The 23,963-nt window shown below is 43.7% G+C and overlaps 1 pseudogene; it reads right to left on the minus strand.

The window, feature by feature from the left end:
- The window catches only part of LOC115463701, a 750,344-nt pseudogene that overhangs the window by 567,090 nt on the left and 159,291 nt on the right, over positions 1–23,963 (minus strand).

Below are 23,963 nucleotides of genomic sequence, written 5' to 3' on the forward strand. Positions count from 1 at the left end.
CTGTGCACCTGGGAAGCAGTGACCATCAAACGGTTTGTTTTGATATAACGGCTCATGTGGTTAGCGGCCACTCTAAACTCAAAGTCCTGGACTTCAAGCGAACTGACTTTAACAAAATGGGGGAATACCTGAGGAAGGAGCTGATGGGCTGCGAGAATGCACAACATGTGGAAGGACAGTGGTCCAAGCTGAAAGAAGTAATAAACAGGGCCACAGACCTTTATGTAAGGAGAGAAAATAAAAGCAAGAGAAAAAGGAAACCGATATGGTTTTCAAAGCAAGTGGCTGAGAAAATAAAGGCTAAAGAGTTAGCGTTCCAGAAATACAAAAAAACTCAAGTAGAGGAACACGGGGAGGAATACCGGATGAAACTGAAAGAAGCCAAGAGAGAGGTACGTCTGGCGAAGGCGCAAGCGGAAGAACAAATGGCTAGAAATGTACGGAGGGGAGACAAAAACTTCTTCAGGTATATTAGTGAAAGGAGAAAGACTAAAAAGGGGATTGTGAGACTAAAAGATACAGCAAAACGCTATGTAGAAAATGATGAGGAAAAAGCCAATTTGCTAAATAGATACTTTTGTTCTGTTTTCACTGAAGAAAATCCTGGGGAAGGACCGAGAGGGACTGGCAAAAGTACACCTGAGAATGAAGTGGATAGAGCACCGTTCATGGAAGAGAGTGTATATGAACAACTTGGAAAGCTAAAGGTGGACAAAGCCATGGGGCCGGACGGGATCCACCCCAGAATACTGAGGGAGCTCAGAGAGGTTCTGATGGGTCCTCTCAAAGATTTGTTTAATAAATCCTTGGAGACGGGAGAGGTTCCGAGGGATTGGAGAACGGCGGAGGTGGTCCCTCTTCACAAAAGTGATGATAGGGAAGAAGCTGGAAACTACAGGCCGGTAAGCCTCACTTCGGTTATTGGAAAAGTAATGGAAGCCATGCTGAAGGAAAGGATAGTGAATTTCCTGGAAGCCAATAAGTTGCAAGATCCGAGACAACATGGTTTCACCAAAGGGAAATCGTGCCAAACAAATCTCATTGAATTCTTTGACTGGGTGACAGGAAAATTAAATCAAGGACGTGCTAAGGACGTCATCTACTTAGATTTCAGCAAGGCTTTTGACACGGTTCCCCACAGGAGGCTCTTGAATAAACTAGAAGGGCTGAAGATAGGACCCGAAGTGGTGAACTGGATTAGGAACTGGTTGACGGGCAGACGTCAGAGGGTGGTGGTAAATGCAGTTCACTCAGAGGAGGGAAAGGTGAGTAGTGGAGTGCCTCAGGGATCGGTGCTGGGGCCCATTCTGTTCAATATATTTGTGAGTGACATTGCCGAAGGGTTACAAGGTAAAGTTTGCCTTTTTGCGGATGACACCAAGATTTGCAACAGAGTGGACACCCCGGAGGGAGTGGAAAACATGAAAAAAGATCTGAAGAAGCTGGAAGTATGGTCTAACATTTGGCAATTAAAATTCAATGCGAAGAAATGCAAAGTGATGCACTTAGGGAGTAGAAATCCAAGGGAGGCGTATGTGTTAGGTGGGGAGAGCCTGATAGACACGGATGGGGAGAGGGATCTTGGGGTGATAGTTTCTGAGGACCTGAAGGCGATGAAACAGTGCGACAAGGCGGTGGCCGTAGTGAGAAGGTTGCTAGGCTGTATAGAGAGAGGTGTGACCAGCAGAAGAAAGGAGGTTTTAATGCCCCTGTATAAGACGTTGGTGAGGCCCCACCTGGAGTTTTGTGTTCAGTTTTGGAGGCCGTATCTTGCGAAGGATGTTAAAAAAATGGAAGCGGTACAAAGAAAAGCTACGAGGATGGTATGGGAGTTGCGTTCCAAGACGTATGAAGAGAGACTTGCTGACCTGAACATGTATATTCTGGAGGAAAGGAGGAACAGGGGTGATATGATACAGACGTTCAAATATTTGAAAGGTATTAATCCGCAAACGAATCTTTTCCGGAGATGGGAAGGCGGTAGAACGAGAGGACATGAAATGAGATTGAAGGGGGGCAGACTCAGGAAAGATGTCAGGAAGTATTTCTTCACAGAGAGGGTGGTGAACGCTTGGAATGCCCTCCCGCGGGAGGTGGTGGACATGAAAATGGTAACGGAATTCAAACATGTGTGGGATAGGCATAAAGGAAACCTATGCAGAAGGAATGGATCCACAGAAGCTTAGCTGAAATTGGGTGGCGGGGGGAAGAGGGGTTGGTGGTTGAGAGGCTAGGATAGGGGAGGGCAGACTTATACGGGGTCTGTGCCACAGCCGGTGATGGGAGGCGGGACTGGTGGTTGGGAGGCGGGAAATACTGCTGGACAGACTTATACGGTCTGTGCCCTGAAAAAGACAGGTACAAATCAAGGTAAGGTATACACATATGAGTTTATCGTGGGCAGACTAGATGGACCGTGCAGGTCTTTTTCTGCCGTCATCTACTATGTTACTATGTTACTATTGTGGTTGTAAAAGGGTAATTCTGTCCTGGATAGTAGCCTTACTTCATGGGAAATAATTCTGTCTCTTGGCCACATTCAAAGAGAGAGATTCTCCCCCTTCTGCAATAATATTTTCTTATCCAGTCCTTACTACAGGATTTCTATCTCTCTCTCCTCTGTCAACCCTGCCCCCTACACCTGGAACGTCCTTTGATCTGCATCCTAAAAGTCTCTCAAAGGCTAATACACACATTCATGTGAACAGCAAATGGACAACAAATGGCAGGAGCTCATTGTCTTTCACTTGCTTGGTCAGAGGAAGGTGGGGGTACTTGCTCCACCTGGCCTGCTTAATATCATTGTAATTTACAGAAAAAAGAGAAATGTCCACTTCTCATCATCTGTACATTAATTCTTAGATATTAGATACTTAGCAGCACTGAAACTGCTTGGTTCAGGCCTTCATAAGTACAATGTACACCTCCACCAACATTCTACAAAACCTTTGTAACTCTCGTGGCCCCTATGTTGCGGAGGGTGTTTAATGACCTGGGCAAGAGGGGGTCTCTGCCCCCAATTGAGTAGCTCATATAGGCCTATCTCCTTATTGAGGGTAGACTATAAAATCTTTACCTCCATATTGGCGGCCCGCTTGCAGCAATACCTCCCGCAACTGATTCATGAAGATCAAGCAGGGTTTATACGTGAGCGCCAGACGTTTGATAACATTCGCAGGACGCTCCATCTTATTCAGTATGCTAACATTAAAAACTCCCACTCTGTATAATCTCATTGGACGCGGAAAAGGCGTTCGATCGGGTACATTGGCCATTCTTATTTGCCACACTGAAGAGGGTGGGCATCTCCGGGGATTATTTACATTGGCTCTCTCTGTTGTATAGGGCGCCTACTGCTTCGGTAAGAGTTAACGGGAGTCAGTCGCCTCCATTTCTATTGAGGCGGGGAACGTGACAGGGCTGTGCCCTGTCGCCCCTCCTTTTCGCCCTGGTGGTAGAACCATTGGCAGCTTACATTAGATCCCACCCGAGTATCAGGGGAATGAGGTTGGGACAAACAGAGACCCGGATTTTATTGTTTGCGGATGATATCCTCCTCACATTGACAAACCCCATCAGGTCACTTCCAATCATAGGGGCGGCCCTGCGAGACTATGGGTGGGTAGCTGGATTCAAAGTTAATATGGACAAATCAGAAGCATTAAATATCACTATACCAGCAGATCAAGTAGAGGAGCTGAGGGCTACCTTCCCCTATCGCTGGGCACCCAAATATATCAAATATCTAGGGGTAAACATAACACAAAGGTGGGAGGGCCTGTATGAGGCTAACTTCCCAGCAAAACTACGGGAGCTTCTACTAGAGCTGGATAAGTGGGAGGGCCTAACAATTTCCTGGATGGGACGGATCAGTGCGGTTAAAATGATTTTATTGCCCAAAATGCTATATCTATTTATGGCGCTCCCAATCTCAATACCCGATAAATTTTTCAGAGGCCTGCAACGGCGGGTATTTTCCTTCATTTGGAAGCGAAAGCCACCATGGGTGCGGAGGTCAGTAATGCATCAGCCAAGAGCACATGGGGGGATGGGAGTGCCTTCATTCTTGCTTTATTATAGGGCGGCCCATCTCCGAATATTAGCTGAGTGGCACCAGGAGAGGGCGAGGGCATGGAAAAATATGGAGCAGTCTTGGTGTAAGTCCCACCTGCTCACAGCAATACCTTGACTACCTGATAGAGTGTTAAAAGGGATAATAAAAGAGGTCCCCCCAATTGTGGGGTGGCCACTTATTATTTGGAGTAGAATCCGTACCAACGTTTTCCGAGGATGCAATTTTTTCTTACATATGACGATTCGGTATGCGCCAGGTTTTGGCCCAGGATCTGCAGATCAATGCTTTAAGAAATGGGACCAAAGGGGGCTAAGAGAATTGGGTCAGGTATTGAAGGATGGGGAGCTTCTTACATTTGAGGAAGTGCAGGAGGAATATGGGATTCCTGCCTCCAATGCTTTCCATTTCCACCAATTGAGGGATTTTATTCTGAGACGCACAAAGGAAGAGCTGAGTCTAGAGGAAACACAGCTAGAGCGGGCAATGGTTGGAGGAGGTGGAAGAGGGGGAATATCTCAGCTTTACAAAGCACTTCTCCTACAATCACGCCCCATTCTGTACTACACTCAGAAGTGGGAAGAAATATTAGGGGCTCCATATGAATAGCATATATGGGAAAGGGTGTTCATGTCCTTAATTAAAGTGTCAGTCTCTAATGCTTTGGTAGAAAATGGCTACAAAATATTATATTGCTGGTACTATACACCACAGAGACTAGCCAAGATGTTTAAGGGAGGGTCTGCTCTCTGCTGGCGCCAGTGTGGTATGGTGGGGGACATGGTCCATGTTTGGTGGGCTTGCCCGCAGGCTCAACAATATTGGATGAGAGTGTTGAAATTGATCGCTAGCATAACAAAAATTGTTTTTCCCATGAAAATAGACCATTGCTTACTACATATAAGACTGCAAGGCAGCAAAAAGTACGCGCATCAACTGGCCACCCAGATACTGGTGGCCAGCAAACTAGTGCTGACGGCGGCATGGAAGCAACAGACTTTACCGGGCCTAAAGGCGATCCTGCGGAAATTGGACTAAATTCAGTTGATGTCTAAGCTGACTGCTATGAGTTTGGGTCGACTCGTACCCTATCATCGAGTTTGACACAACCAGACCCTACCTTGTCAATCAACTAGGAGGGAGGGGGGGAAGGGGGGAGGCGGGTAGGGGAACTATAAACAGTTGGACAAAGTTAATCTAAAAGTGTTAAAAGTATACGTTGGAAATTATCCGGCTGAATATTTGCAATTATATTTGTATGTCTGACTTTTATTTAATAAAATTTATTAAAAAAAAAAAAATATAGGGTTTCAACATGATTTGCTCATCTGCATTCCGTTTTCGTTAGCTGCTACCGTCGTCAGAAAAAAGTGTTTAGTGCATGCCAGGGTTTACTATTTGCTCGTTAATGGCTCGTTAATTTTAGTGCATCTAGCCCTGAGTTCCTCAAAATTGTGCTGGATTTACAGCTCCTCATAATCCTAATGAGACCCATTTCACTGCCTCAATGTCAACAAAATCCGACTCTTTGTGAATCTGGAGTACAGCAGTGATGTTCAGTCTTCTTGACCCATTGTTGACCGGGGAAATGTTTTTAGACGGTGTAGTGCTGAGGAAGATTGCTCGCTGGAGAAGATTGTCACTGGGATTGTTAGAATTAGTCGAGTAAGCTTAAACATTTCAGGAAACATAATGGGAAATGTTGGATCACACTTGAAAAATATCACATCATCCTGTATATTTTTCATGCTGCTGAGGGATTATCTAGCTCGTATTATATCCTTCAGCATATCGCATTGTGAAGTTACTGTCAATATCACTTCTATAGAACTGAAACACACTTTCTCCTGAATCTTCCCCGATCACAAATTTCTCAACTTGCACAAGTAATTGCAAGCTTCCTTTGTCAAATCTGTCATTCAAAGCAGTCAGTGCATTATCAAAAACTTCAAAGCACTGTGAAAAATGTATGTTGCTCACCGACTCCTGAATCCAACCACTTTGGTACTCTGCGCTCTTCAATATTCAGCCTGTTTACCTGTTTTGTTTCTGACCAGAATATCAAAATGATTTCTTAGACACTGAAGAGTGGTTTTCAAATTTTCAATAACAGATGATGCTTACTGGATGCAGAGAGTACTGGCTTGTGATGCTGTGTTTGCTACGTCAATATTGTATTGTATTGTAACATTTATAACCCACGCTTTCCCACTTGTTAGCAGGCTCAATGCAGCTTACATAATATAACAAAACTTACAAGATAACACAAAATGGATAAAACATCTAAATATAGTATATAAAGAGGTAGACAATAAAAAGGATAAGGGAGGAAGGTGGTAGAGGTAGGGAGCGGGAAGGGGGTGTAAGTTGGGGTAATGTGTTGTGAATAAGGAAGAATGTATAATAATGGTTCGAAGAGGGATGAATTCAAAAAGGATAAAACCATATTTTAAGTTCTGTCAAGTAGTCAGATCCAGGTATCGCAGATGGATTTCTAATTTAAGACAAGTCATATGTGTAGGCTTGCTTGAAAAGGTGAGTTTTCAGCAGCTTCCGGAAGGGTAAATGGTTATTGACTATTCAAATCGATCTTGGTAAGGTGTTCCAGAGCTTGCTGCCTATAACAGAGAAATTGGATGCATAATATGTTTTGTACTTGATTCCTTTACAGTTGGGAAGATGTAAGTTTAGATAAGTTCGAGAAGATCTAGAGCGATTCCTGGTAGGAAGGTCAATCAGATTGTACATTTAGGCTGGGGATTCTTCGTAGATAATCTTATGAATCATCGTGTGTTGAAATTTATTTGTTCCATAATAAGGAGCCAATGAAGTTTTAAACGGAGAGGTGTTGTGCTCTCAAACTGCGACTTACCAAAAATAAGTCTGGCTGCCGTGTTTTGGGCAGTCTGGAGTTTTTTCAGGACTTGGGCCTTGCATCCAATAAAAACACTTGCAGTAGTCAACGTGGGTAAGTACAGTGGATTGGACCAAATTGTGGAAGGTTTTTAGGGGAAAATAGGGTTTCACACGCTTCAACATCCACATCATGTTGAACATTTTCTTTGTCATAGCTTTTGCATGATTTTCCATAGTTAGGTGTTTGTCTAGTAATACTCCTAATATTTTTAGGTTGTCTGATATGGGGATGGTGACGTCAGGGGTGTTGAGTGTAGAGTACTGGGATGTGAGGATTAAGCATTGTGTTTTCTCCTTATTCAATCTCATCTTGAAAGCATTGGCCCAAGAGGCTAAGATGTTCATTCCCTTGATTATTTTATCGGAGATTTCTGCTATGTTGGATTTGAAGGGGATAAAAATGGTAACATCATCTGCATAAATGAAGGGATTGAGTCCAAATTTAGAAAGGGATTTGGCTAGAGGGATCATCATGAGGTTAAAGAGGATTGAGGAAAGAGGTGAACCTTGGGGTACCCTGCATTTTGATGACCAAGGAGAGGAGATAGATGTGGTTGATTTGACTCAATAGGATCTTGAGGTGATGAAACCTTTTATCCATTTGATGACGTTTCCACCGATTCCAAGTTTGTCAAGTAGCTTTGTAAAAATATCATGATTCACCATGTCAAATGCGCTAGACAAGTCAAATTGCAGAAGGAGGATGTTGTTTCCAAATGATATTTCATTTTTTAATTTGGATATTAAGGTGAGTAATACCGTTTCTGTGCTGTGGGCAGGTCGAAAGCCCGATTGTGACTCATGAAGGATGGAGAACTTTTATATGAATTCGTTGAGTTGGGAGGTTACTCTGTTTTCCAGCAGTTTGGTCAATAGAGGGATAGAGGCCACAGGGCAGTAATTGGTGATATCATCTGCAGGTTTCTTGGTGTTTTTTGGTATGGGTGTAAGTAATATATTGCCATGTTCGGTGGGGAAGGATCCCTGTTGAAGGAGGAAGTTTAGGTGAGTGGTGAGGTTTGTAATGAAGCGTGCAGGTGCATTCTGCATTAGATAGTTGGGACAAGGGGCAAGGTGGCAGTGTGCTTTAGAGAGTTTGGAGAGTACCACTAGTGTGGCTTGATAAGAGGCTCTAAGCCCAGCTAGTAATTTTAGACATTACCTTTAGCCAATGTAGCATTGGTTTATTTTCATTCGTAAATTTATTTTTGCAGTCTACATCAAATCAGATGTATCATGATAATTAAAAAGATAATATATAGATAGTATGAAAATCTGTAATTTATGTATTTAGTTTACCTGGTCAATCTCTTCCAATAACCACAGTCCTCTCCCCATTTCTCTACTGCTTCTAAAGCCTCTTGCTGTGGGAGACTATCTTCTGGCAGTAGCAGGAACCTCCCACCCAACATGGGAGGTTGTCACGAAATGCCTAGCCAACTGTCTGGGGTTACCCCACGGCCACTTAGAGGGTCTATCCCCAGTACAGCTCAGGTCCGCCTGCACCTGTCGCTCATGCTCTACACTAGCACCCTCCTCCCACCAACTGGGTCACAATCGCCTCTGAGCCAGTCTCCCACTCTCAACTTATCCCCGGTGATTTCTAGCTTACTGGAGCCGCACTCCCAGTGGTCCCACAGTTCCTAGAAAGCACTTAAAACAAAAATCCTGGTGGTTTGTGTGTTGTATCAGTCCAAACAGGGCAAACAAACAATTATGAGAGAATAACTTCAGAAGTAGGTGTAGCATGAAGTACACAGAAAATGGCTGTAGTCTGCAACAAAATCCATTCACTTTGGCCCCAGCTTCAGTACGTTCTTCCTCAGTTGTCCTGGAAAAATGTAAGCAGCTCACTGTAACTGTCAATAACTGATTAGAACTAGCTGCTCAAAGTGTCCATCCAATGGGTGCAAATGGTCACAGGTTATGTGCGTCAGATGAATGCTTCAGATTTTTACATTTTGGTACTCATTTAGGAGACGCACTCACAAAATTAACCTATTCCCTGATTTCATTGAGCACATTCCTACAGTCTAATACATTTGCTACACAGCCCTAAAGAACCAAATGGGGGCACTTTTACTAAGGCACGAAAAAAATGGCCTGTGCTGGTGTAGGCATGTGTATGGGACACATGCAGGTCCATTTTTCAGTGCGCCTGCAAAAAAAGGCCTTTTTTTGGCCAAAAATGGCCATGCAGCAAAATTAAAAGTGGCGCGTGTCCATTTTGGGCCTGAGACCTTACCACCACCCTTTGACTTAGCAGTAAGTTCTCACACGTTAATGGTCGGTAATCATCAATGCACACTGCCGATTACTACTACTACTTAACATTTCTAGAGCGCTACTAGGGTTACGCAGCACTGTACAAAATACACAAAGAAGGACGGTCCCTGCTCAAAGGAGCTTACAATCTAAAGAACAAAATGTCAAGTTGGGGCAGTCAAGATTTCCTGGGTAGAGGTGTAGAGGTTAGGTGCCGAAGGTGACATTGAAGAGGTGGGCTTTAAGCAGGGATTTGAAGATGGGCAGGGAGGGGGCCTGGCGTATGGGCTTGGGGAGTTTGTTCCACGCGTGGGGTGAGGCGAGGCAGAAAAGGCGGAGCCTGGAGTTGGCGGTGGTGGAGAAGGGTACTGAAAGGAGGGATTTGTCTTGAGAGCGGAGGTTACGGGTAGGAACATAAGGGGAGATGAGGGTTGAGAGGTAAGGAGGGGCTGCAGATCAAGTACATTTGTAGGTTAGTAGCAGAAGCTTGAATTGAATGCGGTACCTGATCGGAAGCCAATGAAGTGACTTGAGGAGGGGGGTGATATGAGTGTATCGGTTCAGGTGGAAGATAAGACGTGCAGCAGAGTTCTGAACGGACTGAAGGGGGGGATAGGTGGCTAAGTGGGAGACCAGTGAGGAGTAGGTTGCAGTAGTCAAGGCGAGAGGTAACGAGAGAGTGGATGAGAGTTCAGGTGGTGTGCTCAGAGAGGAAAGGGCGGATTTTGCTAATGTTATAGAGGAAGAAGCGACGGGTCTTGGCTATTTGCTGGATATGCGCAGAGAAGGAGAGGGAGGAGTCGAAGATGACACCGAGGTTGCGGGCAGATGAGACAGGGATGATGAGGGTGTTATCAACCGAAATAGAGAGAGGAGGTAGAGGAGAAGAGGATTACTGCCTGGCTAGCACCACATGGTAGAAAATAAAAAATATTTTCTGCCTGGCATATCAGATGCAAGTAAAAATTAGAATTAACACCCAGGGCACGCGGTAGCTGGGCAGTAGGTCTAATATGACATGCGTTGTACGCATATAGGTGCCTATGGGCCTTAGTAAAAGGGCCCCTGAGGGACTTTGACAAACATTGAACAAAGATAGCATGAGGCTTCATTTCCCAAACTTTAGCTTGCATACCATTTCTTATTCCTGAGATATTACTAGCACCATTCTCTGTCCCCTGCACATTTTAAAATCCAAACCACACCTTGTTAAGACATCTTTAGCAATATTGAAAAGGTTTTCTGCTGTTGTTTTACCTGCTTCATAAAACCCGATGAAGTCTTCATGAACCTCTAAACCATCACCAACCCAGCGAATGCAAACTGAAAATTGTTGCTGGGCACTTACATCAGCTGTTTTCATCAGTCATGATAAAAAAAAAAAACTCACAAGCACTTTTCTCAACACATCCTGATACATGATCATAAGAATTTCATTGGTTACATCATGTCACAACCATTTGTAGTTAGTTCATTGTAGCCATTGGTTTATTTCAGGAACATCTAGAGAATGACATGGGGATAAAATTTATCTCCGTCCCCGCCCCATCCCTGTCCCGTCCCCGCAGGCCCCATCTCCGTCCCCGCAGGTTCTGTCCCCATCCCATCCCTATGGGCTCATCTGCAGAAGCCTCAAATGCTTATGATTTTATATTTAAATCTTTTTATTAAAGTATAAAAAGGAATATGCTGTGCAACTGTTGTGTATAAATTACAAATAGAAAACAATGACAACAACGAGCAGCTATAATAAACCCTCCCACCACCACCACCCTCTACCCTTCCAACCTCAACAATAGTTGACTTCTAATACCCCAAGGAATCCTAATCCACCCTGTTAAAATGTCCAGGGGCACAAAATACAACCCGTTCTGTATGCCCTAGAGGGGAGAAATATGCCTTTGTAGTACTGTTATGATTTTTTAATCTGTGGATGAATAAGAAATCATCGACAATCTCGGGATTCAGTCTAGCTCTCCTGTCTTCCAGAGTCCCTCCTGCAATAGAAGATGTCTTCTTAGAAGATGTGCTGGTAGCAGGATGTACAGGATCCCCCATGCAAATTTTGCTAGCTGTGGCCAGCATGTTTGCTTGTTTTTCCAAAAAAAATAAAAATATTATTGTCTGCATCAATGAAACATAAATTACAGTCCAATTCATTAACAGGCTTTAAAGTAGAAAGTGACATGGGGATAATGTTTGTCCCTATCCTCACGAGCTCTGTCCCCCATCCCCACCCCTATGGGATCTGCCCCCTTCCCCACCCTGTCCCTGCGGGATCTGTCCCTGCCCCATCCCCACAGTTACTGCGGGTCCCTGTCCCCATATCATTCTGTAGGAACATCTTCACCCTTAACTTTAGCAAATTCAAAAAATTACACCTGTCATCTGTATGATCACATATAGCCTGGCCTTGCTGAGCAAGATATCTCAGTGACGTGAAGGCTTTTGTCAGCACTAGGCATGCAATCAACATGTCATTTTTCTTGGCTTTACTCATAATGGCAAATACTTTTTGTGTACTCGCAAATTTGCTTGTTGCTTCCCAGTGGCACTCTGATTTTTCATGTTTATTTATTTATTTTATTTATTTCTTACATTTGTATCTCACAGTTTCCCACCTATTTGCAGGCTCAATGTGGCTTACATAGTACCGTAAAGGCGTTCGACAGTTCCGGTATGAACAAATACAGTAATGTTGTGGTAGAATAAGGTTCGTGTGTACAGACACATTAGGGAATTGTAGAGAGGAAGAGTTATTATATGTCCATTACGAGCTTTGGCTTTGTTGTGTTGCAGGGTACAGGCATGTAAGTTGGGTCAGTAGGGTATGCCTTTTTGAACAGGTTAGTTTTTAATGATTTCCGGAAGTTTAGGTGATCATAAGTTGTTTTCAACTTCATCTGTCTTGTCATATGAATGTATGTATTCGACTGAGTAGGTTCAATACATCAATCCCAGGGAGAGGAATGCCGTTTACTTTACATAGAGAATAATTTTTGCTAAATATGCCATTGCCTCAGCAGCAACTGCACAATAAGTACATAAGTAATGCCATACTGGGAAAAGACCAAAGGTCCATCAAGCTCAGCATCCTGTCCCCGACAGCAGCCAATCCGGGTCAAGGGCACCTGGCAAGCTACCCAACTTACAGACATTTTAAACGTGCTATTCCCGTAACTGTGCCTTTGTTTTTTTCCAATTTTTGCTTTTGAGGGTACTGATGTCATCCGTAAATTTGAAGACAGATTTCAAACACTCACAACAGATATGGTCTTTGTGGAAAATATCCAGAGACAGCTGACACACTTGCAAGTGAAAGGAATCTTTCCAATGCATAATGCCATGTGTCAAATCCATGAATGAAGACTCAGATTTTGTAGCAAACTATATTAAACCCAGTGGTGTGCTGGAGCCGGCTCGCACCGGCATCTTGCGAGCCGGTTGTTGGCCCGTGCGAGCCGGCTCGCCTCCACTCCCCCGCCCCGCTAATCCATCTTCCGTCTGTCCTCTGCTCCCCGATAGTAGCCCTGCTGGTTTCCTTTCTGCGCTGCCGCCCTGCCTTTAAAAAATGTATTTTCCCTCGAGGCGGCCAGCGTTGAAGCGAAGGCAGCAGGCTCAGCTCAGTTCCTGCCTTCGTTCCGTTCCTTCGCATCATGGCTCCGCCCTTGCCTGACGTATTTCCTGTTTGCGCAAGGGCGGAGCCATGATGCGAAGGAACGGAACGAAGGCAGGAACTGAGCTGAGCCTGCTGCCTTCGCTTCAACGCTGGCCGCCTCGAGGGAAAATACATTTTTTAAAGGCAGGGCGGCAGCGCAGAAAGGAAACCAGCAGGGCTACTATCAGGGAGCAGAGGACAGACGGAAGATGGATGACCAGGGGAGCGGGGAGGGCTGGAAGATGGCGGAGAGGAGGGCAGGGGGGAGACGAGGATTGCTCGACATGGGTGGGTGGATGGAGGGCAGGGGAGAGGAGGGTTGCTGGACATGGGTGGATGGAGGGGAGAGGATGGTTGCTGGACATGGGTGGGTGGATGGAGGGCAGGGGAGAGGAGGGTTGCTGGACATGGGTGGATGGAGGGGAGAGGATGGTTGCTGGACATGGGTGGGTGGATAGAGGGCAGGGAAGAGGAGGGTTTCTGGACATGGGTGGATGGAGGGCAGGGGGAGAGGAGGGTTGCTGGACATGGGTGGGTGAATGGAGGGCAGGGGGGAGAGGAGGGTCGCTGGACATTGGTAGATGGAGGGGAGAGGAGGGTTGCTGGACATGGGTGCATGGAGGGGAGAGGATGGTTGCTGGACATGGGTGGGTGGATGGAGGGCAGGCAGGGAAGAGGAGGGTTTCTGGACATGGGTGGATGGAGGGCAGGGGGAGAGGAGGGTTGCTGGACATGGGTGGGTGAATGGAGGGCAGGGGGGAGAGGAGGGTCGCTGGACATTGGTAGATGGAGGGGAGAGGAGGGTTGCTGGACATGGGTGCATGGAGGGGAGAGGATGGTTGCTGGACATGGGTGGGTGGATGGAGGGCAGGCAGGGAAGAGGAGGGTTTCTGGACATGGGTGGATGGAGGGCAGGGGGGAGAGGAGGGTTGCTGGACATGGGTGGATGGAGGGCAGGGGAAAGGAGGGTTGCTGGACATGGGTGGATGGAGGGCAGGGGAAAGGAGGGTTGCTGGACATGAGTGCATGGAGGGGAGAGGATGGTTGCTGGACATGGGTGGATGGAGGGCAGGGGGGAGAGGAGGGTTGCTGGACATGGGTGGATGGAGGGCAGGGGGGAGAGGAGGGTTGCTGGACATGAGTGCATGGAGGGGAGAGGATGGTTGCTGGACATGGGTGGATGGAGGGCAGGGGGGAGAGGAGGGTTGCTGGACATGGGTGGATGGAGGGGAGAGGAGGGTTGCTGGACATGGGTGGGTGGATGGAGGGCAGGGGAGAGAGAAGAAATGCTGGATATGGGTGGAGGGGAGGGAAGAGTGAGAAATGAGATGAGAAGAGGGAAAAGGAAGAGAGGAGAATAACTGCAAATTGATGGAGAAAATAGGCAGAAGCTGAGGACCAGAAATGAAGAAGAAAGGAGTAAAGAAATAAATGGAAGGGAAGCCCTGGAAACGGAGTTAAGAGGACAGATAGCAGCAGAATCGGATACTGGGCCAGCATGAGCAGAAAAACAGTCACCAGACAACAAAGGTAGAAAAAAAACTCATTTTATTTTCATTATAGTGTTTGGAATATGTTCACCTTGAGAATCAGGTGCTCAACATTAAAAGTTTATATTTATTTACTTATTTATGGCATTTTATCTCACATTAAACATGAATTAGATTGGAACCTGGGATCATTTAATAGTTTTTTCCTGGAGAGAGTAATGCATTGCCCCCCCCCCCCCCCTGGCTATAGCCAGCTCTGCAATTTGGGGGGGGGGGGGCACCGAGGTGGACCGGGGAGAGAGCCTGTTAAAAATTTACCAGCACACCACTGATTAAACCTCTACCTTTTGCATCTCGGCAAGTCTTGCAAAATGCCTTTTTATCTTGCAGTACGCGAGCCAACTGAAACTGGACATCCACTTTTCTTGAAATGAGCATCCTTTATTGGATTTTGCACCACTGTTAGTGGTGTTGGGTCGTTCATCTTCATCCATCCAACTCTTCAGTAGTTTGTTTTGTAGAATTTTGATTAACTCCATATGCTGGGGGTGTATTCTGTTCCATTTCTTTTTCTGTTGTGATCCTAATTACAAATGTATCCATTTTAGCTGGCTTTTCTACAGTCAAGATCAAGCTGTACTTTATGGCTGTGCTGCAGTGGGTACTTCTGTAGCTGGAAGAAAAAAACATGCAATGACATGTCTCCAGCTGCTTAACACTACAAAACAAAGCTCAGCTGTCCCAGGATAGGTAATGGATCCATAGTACAGAGAAATTTCTTGGTATGGAAATCAATGGTGCGAAGTTAGCAGACCTCACGCGACACCTAGATAGGATTTTAGATAGTGCTGAGGAGGAGCTGGCTGTCTTGGTACATGTGGGTACCAATGACATAGGAAAATGTGGGAGAGAGGTTCTGGAAGCCAAATTTAGGCTCTTAGGTCGAAAGCTCAAATCCAGAACCTCTAGGGTAGCATTTTCTGAAGTGCTACCCATTCCACACGCAGATCCCAAGAGACAGACAGAGCTCCGGAATCTCAATGCATGGATGAGACGATGGTGCAAGGAGGAGGGTTTAAGATTTGTTAGGAACTAGGCAACATTCTAGGGAAGGAAGAGCCTATTCCGAAAGGATGGGCTCCACTTTAACCAGGATGGGACCAGGCTGCTGGCATTGGCATTTAAAAAGGAGATAGACAAGCTTTTAAACTAGGAACTGGGTGAAAGCTGACAGTCACTCAAAAGCGCATGGTTTGGAATAAGGTATCTTTCAAAGATATCACCAAAACAGGGAAGATAGAGTATCCCGATAGTGAGGTTGCAAAAGAGACCACAGTAGATCAGGTGTCCTTAAATAAAATTAAAAATCAGACAAAAGATTGCAAATTAATACTGTCAAGTACTGAGCATGATGTAAATAGGAACAACAAACATAGTTTGAAATGTCTATATGCGAATGCCAGAAGCCTAAGAAATAAGATGGGAGAGTTAGAACATATTGCACTAAATGAAAAATTAGATATAATAGGCATCTTTGAGACCTGGTGGAAGGAGGATAACCAGTGGGACACTGGGGTACAAATTATATCGTAGTGATAGGGTGGATCAAATTGGTGGAGGGGTAGCATTGTATGTTAAGGAAGTCCTTGAATCAAATAGATTGAAAATTCTGCAGGAAACAAAACATATCTTGGAATCCCTATGGATTGAAATTCCATGTGTAAAGGGGAAAAGGATAGTGAAAGGAGTGTACTACCGCCCGCCTGGCCAGGATGAACAGACAGATGTATAATGTTATCAGAAATTAGGGACGCAAACAAACTGGGAAACACAATAATAATGGGTGATTTCAATTAGTCCAATATTGATTGGGTAAATGAAATATCAGGACATGCTAAGGAGGTAAAATTCCTTGACGAAATCAAAGACTGCTTTATGGAGCAGCTGGTAACCAGGGGGCATACGATGAAGCTACAAAGTAGTAAATTTAATACAAATTCTTCACTCAGCGGGTAATTAAATTCTGGAATTTGTTGCCAGAGAATGTGGTAAAGGCGGTTAGCTTAGTGGGGCTTAAAAAAGGTCTGGACGTCTTCCTAAAGGAAAAGTCTATAGACCATTATTAAAATGACTTAGGGAAAATCCACTGCTTATTTCTGAGATAAGAAGCATAAAATGTATTGAACTTTTTCAGGATCTTGCCAGGTATTTGTGACCTGGATTGGCCACTGTTAGAAATAGGATGCTGGGCTTAATGGATCTTTGGACTGTTCCGGTGTGGCAATACTTATGTACTTAAATAATGTGGTAGGCTTCTACTGCCATTAATTTTGAAAGTTTTCTGTGGTGCCAGTTGACCGACACATCACAAAGCAAATAGAATGTTAGGTATTATTAGGAACGGAATGAAAACAAAAATGAGGACATTATAATGCCTTTGTATCGCTCCATGGTGCGACCGCACCTCAAATACTGTGTGCAATTCTGGTCACCGCATCTCAAAAAAGATATAGTAGAATTAGAAAAGGTACAGAGAAGGGTGATGAAAATGAAAAAGGGGTTAGGACGACTTCCCTATGAGGAAAGGCTAAAGCGGTTAGGGCTCTTCAACTTGGAGAAAAGACGGCTTAGGGGAGATATGATAAGAGCTCTATAAAACACTGCGTGGAGTGGAAAGGGTAGACGTGAAGCATCTGTTTACTCGTTCCAAAAATACTAGGACTAGGGGGCATTCAATGAAGCTACAAAGTAGTAAATTTAAAGTGAATCAGGGAAAATATTTCTTCACGCAACGTGTAATTAAACTCTGGAATTTGTTGCCAGAGAATGTAGTAAAAGCAGTTAGCTTAGTTAGCTTTAATAAAGGTTTGGATAACTTCCTAAAAGAAAAGTCCATAGTTGCCCCACTATATGTTCCATCTTTGCTTATACCCTAGGCTGTCTATTAAAATATTTTATTGTATATTGTGTTCACATTGTAATGTAGTATACAATGCCAAACTTGTACTGCTATTTGAATATTTTTACTGCTGCAATTGTCTGTTGCTTATGTTTGACTTATTCATGCTGTGCTATAGAAATGCTAAATAGTAGTAGTAGTAGTAGTAGTACACTGCCTTGAGTGAATTTCTTCAAAAAGGCAGTAAATAAATCCTAATAGTAATAAATAAATTATTAAGATGGACTTGGGGAAAATCCACTGCTTATTTCTAGGATGCTTGAAAACCAATCATAGTCAGAAGTTCACATCTATGTGTTGCAATACTCACATTTAGTCTGAGGGGAAAACAAGTCTCATATATTGCTCATGGGCTTTCACACAGCTTTTTATCCCCTATGTTAGGGTATTTGCCCAGTGATGTCTTTTTGTAATCATTGACTAATCCCCCTCCTACCAAATATCGTATTTTCAATTCTTTCATTTTTTTAATTTTCAAATTTTTAAATTTCCGTTGTTTGTTTCAAAACCCTCCTCTGCAAAATATAACTTATGGTGGCAAATGAAATTGAAGCATTCTGAAAATCAGCCAGATTTATCTATAATTCCAGGCTATTTATCCGCCAATGGGGCCCCGACAGGCACCTGTTTCACAGAACGCTTTGTCAAGGGGTCACATCTGGTCCTGTCTGTCAAACTGGTGCTATCCTAAAAGAGAGAGAGAGTAATAATAAGAACCCACACAACTAAGTGAACTTATAAAACTCCCCAAAACCAGCGTGTAACTTACTAGGTGCAGGTCATCGCAACATGCGAGCCACCAACTATTTAGAAAAATGGTGGCGGCATCTTTTTTAAAGATCAACAAACCAGAAATAAATGAAATAACCGGAACCTAGAATCAGCTGAGTTATGTCAACAGAATCTACCCAATCACATGTAACATCCCCAGTGCATGTGTGTGTTGAAACCCAGGGGTTCCATGGTATTCAGATGGTAAATCCAAAACAATTCTTTCTGCAGTAGTGTCCTGTTAATGTCAACTCCCCATTGGGAAAGAGTAAGATGGTCAATAGTCATACAGAGAAACGCAGAGTTGTACCAGCGGGGCTCCAATCGGTAGTTGCATAATGCGGGAGCAGTGCTCCACCATACGTGCATGTACTGATCTTATAGTCTTGCCTATGTATAGTTTGTTACATGGACATTTAATGAGATATATCACTCTAGGAGTTAGGCAATTTGTGTAGTGTTTTAATTTATATACCTTATTATCTACCCCGTTCCTGAAATTGTCTGCCTGAATGGTTATTGGACACGTACTGCAGTTACGTTTGTTGCATTTGAAGCAGTGTGTTTCTTCTAGCAAAAAAGGTGCCGGTACTCAAATGTCAGGCCACCCTTCAGGGATGAGGTGATCACTGAGGGACTCACCCCACAATAGCCAGGACCCCTGCAACCAGTCACAGAATCTATGACAAGGCAGAATTGGTGTGTAGAGCCTGAGCTCTTTCATTAAAACTTGGGGACCATGGGCCAATTTCAGCACACAATGGAAAAGGTGCCGGTACTCAGTACCCCCAAGTACCCCCTCAAAAAAAGCCCTGATTTGAAGTGTCCTACTGGTAAGCTGTCATCCTGTGGTTTGTGCTCCATTGGCAATGCGGCAGGACTCAAAATTTCTTTGAGGTTCCTCATGCGGGGAAAAAACTATCCTTAGTTGCTGATCTACAAAAAGACATCACTGGGCAAATACCCTAATATAAGGGATAAAAAGCTGTGTGAAAGCCCATGAGCAATATATGAGACTTGTTTTCCCCTCAGACTAAATGTGAGTTAGTATTGCAACACATGGATGTGAACTTCTGACTATCATTGGTTTTCAAGTGATTACTTTTTGACGATAGTTCAGCATTGTGGCTTGTACAAATTGAAGGTATTTCTAGGATAAGCATCTTAAAATGTATTGTACTGTTTTGGGATCTTGCCAGGTAGTTAAGAACCTGGATTGGCCAGTGTTGGCTACAAAAGAAGAAGAAATCGCTGCCTGAGAATTTAACGCAACTAGTTAAAAGTCAAGCTTCAAGGAAACCTCAAGCTTACAGTCATGTATATCCTTTAATGCAGTGCCACCTTCAACAGCGATAGTGGTACGTTTAGTACTCACCGTAATAAGGGCATCCACCTTAGGCAGAGAAAACTGCTCTAAATCAGATAGCAGCAGGGGATATAATCTGGACATAGCACAAGCCACCCGGAGGTTAGAATCCGGGGTCTCCCACTGAGCTGCAATAAGCTCCTGCATAGCCTTATGAATATGGAAAGATACAGGTGTCTTAGTACCTGACAGAATAGATGGAGCATGACCAGAGGACTAAGAAGCAGGGGAAGAAATGTTTAAAGCCTCCATAGATTTTGTGATCAACAGAGGCAATTCCACTCTCAAAACCAGCCTAGCTACAGTAGGATCATCACCCCCGGTTTGCCTCTGACTTAATAGGCTCAGACATAGAGAATAATAAATATACTTACAGAAAACAGCCAGTCTTGTGACCTCCAAGGCACTGAAGTCCCACAATATTCCCACAGCACAAGCGCTCTCAAAAAGAACCACAGTGGATGCTTTTTCTTTTTTTAGGTAGAGGCAGGAGAAAAAAAAAAGAGAAAATAAAGAGGTAGAAAGTGGCAATGAGGGAGCAGGGAGGGACCTAGACCACTAGGTTTACACCTGATATTCTCAACCTGCAAACAGGACAGGAGGCCACACAGAAGTCACCACAGCACACAGGTGCTGCTATCCCGCCTGCTGGAGATAGAGAATACTGGCTTGGCTACTAAGCACAGAAGTTATGAGGCACAACTCATTAGAATTCACTATCTCCATCTGCTGGCATTAGGTGACAACCCATTTGTCTGGACTGATCCTTGGGAAGTAATGAAAAACCCCATTCAACCTGCTGGCCAGCACTTTAGCAAGGATTCTGACATCTTGATTTAAGAGGGAGATCATCCTATAAGATCCACAAGAGGTAAGAGTCTTTCCCATGTTTAGGTAGCACTGTAATTCCCTCTTCCATCATAGACAGGAGCTACTGTTCTCGAAGGATGGAATTAAAATTCTGCGTTTACACAAGGGCAAGATAACCACTGAACTATAGAATTTAGATGAAAAACCATCTAGTCCCAGTGACTTGCCAGACTTCAAACTGCAAAGCATATAATAACTCAAAATGTTCTTGAATGTGATAAATGTTTCAAAGGGAAAGCCAATTTGCAACACCATAAAGTGACTCATTTGGTAGGTAACCATTTTAATGTTCTGAATGTGATAAATACTTCAGTTAGAAAAGCTATCTGCAAAAGCATAAAATGAATCACCTGGGAGACAAACCATTTAAATGTTCTGATATGGTATAAGTTTCAGTCAACTGCATAAAATGGCTCACAAAGGAGCAGTAAATTTCAGAGACTGAGATCAGAAAACTAACCCGTTTGGGGAAAGTTTCAAGACAAACCATAAACTGACTCATATGATGTCCCCCATGTCCAAAATCTCTCCCTGTGTCACATCTCCACTCTCTTCCTCTCCTCCACCCCCATGCTCAACAATTCTTCCTCTTCCTGTCTCCCCCCTACACAGCTGAAACCCTTACTGCACACCACAATAAAATGCATAGTAATGTGATCATTATGGATTCTGCAGCTATAAAAGAGCAAAAAAAAAAAAAAAAGTTGTACCCACACATTCTGCACAGGAAACATTTTACCAGGTCCAGGGCAGCATAGAAGGGTTGTTTGGAAGGAGTAGGTGTCTTTATCCAACCCAAACACCCTGCCCTGGATTGCTTTCTGCAATCCCCCTTCCCCCAATATTAAAAAATGTTGTCCTGATAGTCTAGCGATCCCTCTCCTGACCCAGCCCCCCTTTCCCCTGATTTTAAAAGAAAACTTCCCCCTGGTAGTCTAGTGGCCCTTTCCTTCCCTCCATTCCTATTTCCACTCATCCCTGACTCAACTTACCTTTTAAAAAAAATTTCCCTGGTGTCTAATGGTATCTACCCTGTGACCCCTTGCCCAGGCCCCCAGTGAAGGACTCTTTGTGTTTCCATTCCTCCCTCTTGCTGCTCAATGCACACACTCATTCTCTTATTGCCAAATCCATCATCTGTTGGATAAAAATGAAAGTATGTACATAAATTATGCAGCTATTGAGTAAAACAAAGAGTGAGCAATGGCACATGAAAAGGCATAAATAGACCATCCTGATCTCATCCTGCTCTCCAGTCTCTGGAGTGATTCCCTTCACTCTGATTACATCCACTAACCAAAATCTCTATGAGAAAAATTTGAAATACGCCACAGCACACAGCAAGGATTTGATTATAAATGAATTGTTGGCTCACCGTTCCTGGTATCAGTACCCTCCTCTCCTCTCTCCAGCTGGTCACAGACAGGAGCCTCTTCCATTTTCAGGATCTCTACTGTAGGCTCAGCAGTATAGTCTTCGCTTCCTGTAAGAAGAATAGAAAAATAACTTCAGGTTTTATAGGAAAGCTTAAGAAATAAGAAAAACAAAACATGGCTAAAATGGAGATGATGGGAATTTTATGACCTCTTATGACCTCTGAAAAAGTAAGCATCTTGGTGAAAGAAGTTAAGGATCCTGAGAAGTTTTGAAAATAAACCAAGTCCTATAATACAAAGGTAATCGTTTAAAAGAAAATACAGAACATTTCAAAATGATCAAAATGGTTTACAATAATAATATGGAGTCACAAATCAGAGGGCAATACAGCATAAAAATATACAACACAAACCACAAAAGAGCAACACTGGGCCTTCAAGATAGAGATAATAGCCGTCCTTTATTCTGAAAAGACCCGACACAGGCCGTGTTTCGGCGCACAAGCGCCTGCCTCAGGGGTCAAGGTTTTTTCACTGAGCACAAAAACAGCTAGCAAATGGCCATTTAAAGTTGTACGTTTTTCTGATTTGAAAATGGCCATATTCGCTACTGGATTTTGGACGTTTTTTCCTAAAACATCCAAAATTGGATTTTGTCATCCTATTGAAAATGCTCTTCCACATATACTACCAAAGAAAATCAATAGAAAATAAAATAGATGACAGCTTACATTAGAAGGAGAATTAGAAAAATCAAAAGAAAAATTAATAAGGATAATTAAGCAAGACAACCCAAGTTCTTGCAGTCTTATGGCTTATACTTCATGGAATCCCAATCTTTATCAACTTTAAATAATTGAACAATTTATCAAACACCCCCCTCCCCCCGAAACAAAAAAAAAAGTATTCTCTGCTGCCAAAACTCTAGATCTCATACCCAGAAACACTTTTCCATTGTAGCTGTGTGAAACAAACCACATCGGGCAGTATCTGAATTTTCTGCTCACAAAAAAGGTAATAGTTCTTTTTAAACTAAGACTTCACCAATAATTTATCTTTCACAGCAGAGAGAAATTACAAGAGGACCTTACGAGACTGGGCGTCTAAATGGCAGATGACATTTAATGTGAGCAAGTGCAAAGTGATGCATGTGGGAAAGAGGAACCCAAATTATAGCTACATCATGCAAGGTTCCACATTAGGAGTCACCGACCAAGAAAGGGATCTAGGTGTCGTCGTTGATGATACGTTGAAAGCTTCTGCTCAGTGTGCTGCTGCGGTGGCTAAGAAAGCCAATAGAATGTTAGGAATTATTAGGAAAGGAATGTAAAACAAAAATAAGGACATTATAATGCCTTTGTATCGGTCCATGGTGGAACTGCACCTCAAATATTGTGTTCAATTCTGGATCACCGCATCTCAAACAAGATATGGTGGAATTAGAAAAGGTGCAGAGAAGGGCGACAAAAATGATAAAGGGAATGGGACGACTTCCCTATGAGAAAAGGCTAAAGCGGCTAGGGCTCTTCATCTTGGAGAAAAGACGGCTGAAGGGAGATATGATAGAGGTCTATAAAATAATGAGTGGAATGGAAAGGGTAGACGTGAAGCGTCTGTTTACTCTTTCCAAATATACTAGGACTGGGGGCATTCGATGAAGCTACAAATATTAAATTTAAAATGAATCGGAGACAATTTTTCTTCACTTGGTGTGTAATTAAACTCTGGAATTCGTTGCCAGAGAATGTGGTAAAGGCGGTTAGCTTAGCGGGGTTTTAAAAAGGTTTGGATGTGTATATTCCTTCCTATACTACGCCTGTAATATGGCCCTGCTAGTCCTCAGTTTTCCTAGGCTTGCTGTTCTCAGCATATTTTTAGTTTCTTCCTGCAGCTACAGTGCTTTCTCAGTAAATGGAAAAGTACATGTTACATCTCAAGGTGACACTTGGGAGGAAATGAGGCTATGCGGCCCATATATGGCAGATACACATGGATATAACCTTGATGGTGAAGAGAGACTGAGGGCCCTCCAAAGAAGGAGTTGTTCGTGTCAGATAGAAGGACACCAGGTGTTTCATACTACTTATTTGTTAGCTGGTTTTCCACGCTGTGAGCACGCTTTACTGATAAGGAATTAGCCAATTGCCACAAAGTGTGCATGTGACCATAAGTAGGAGAGGATGGTAGAATACAGGGAATTGCCATTTTTGTATATTACTA

This window comes from Microcaecilia unicolor, chromosome 2 (genome assembly GCF_901765095.1).
Source record: "Microcaecilia unicolor chromosome 2, aMicUni1.1, whole genome shotgun sequence".
Lineage (NCBI taxonomy): Eukaryota > Metazoa > Chordata > Amphibia > Gymnophiona > Siphonopidae > Microcaecilia > Microcaecilia unicolor.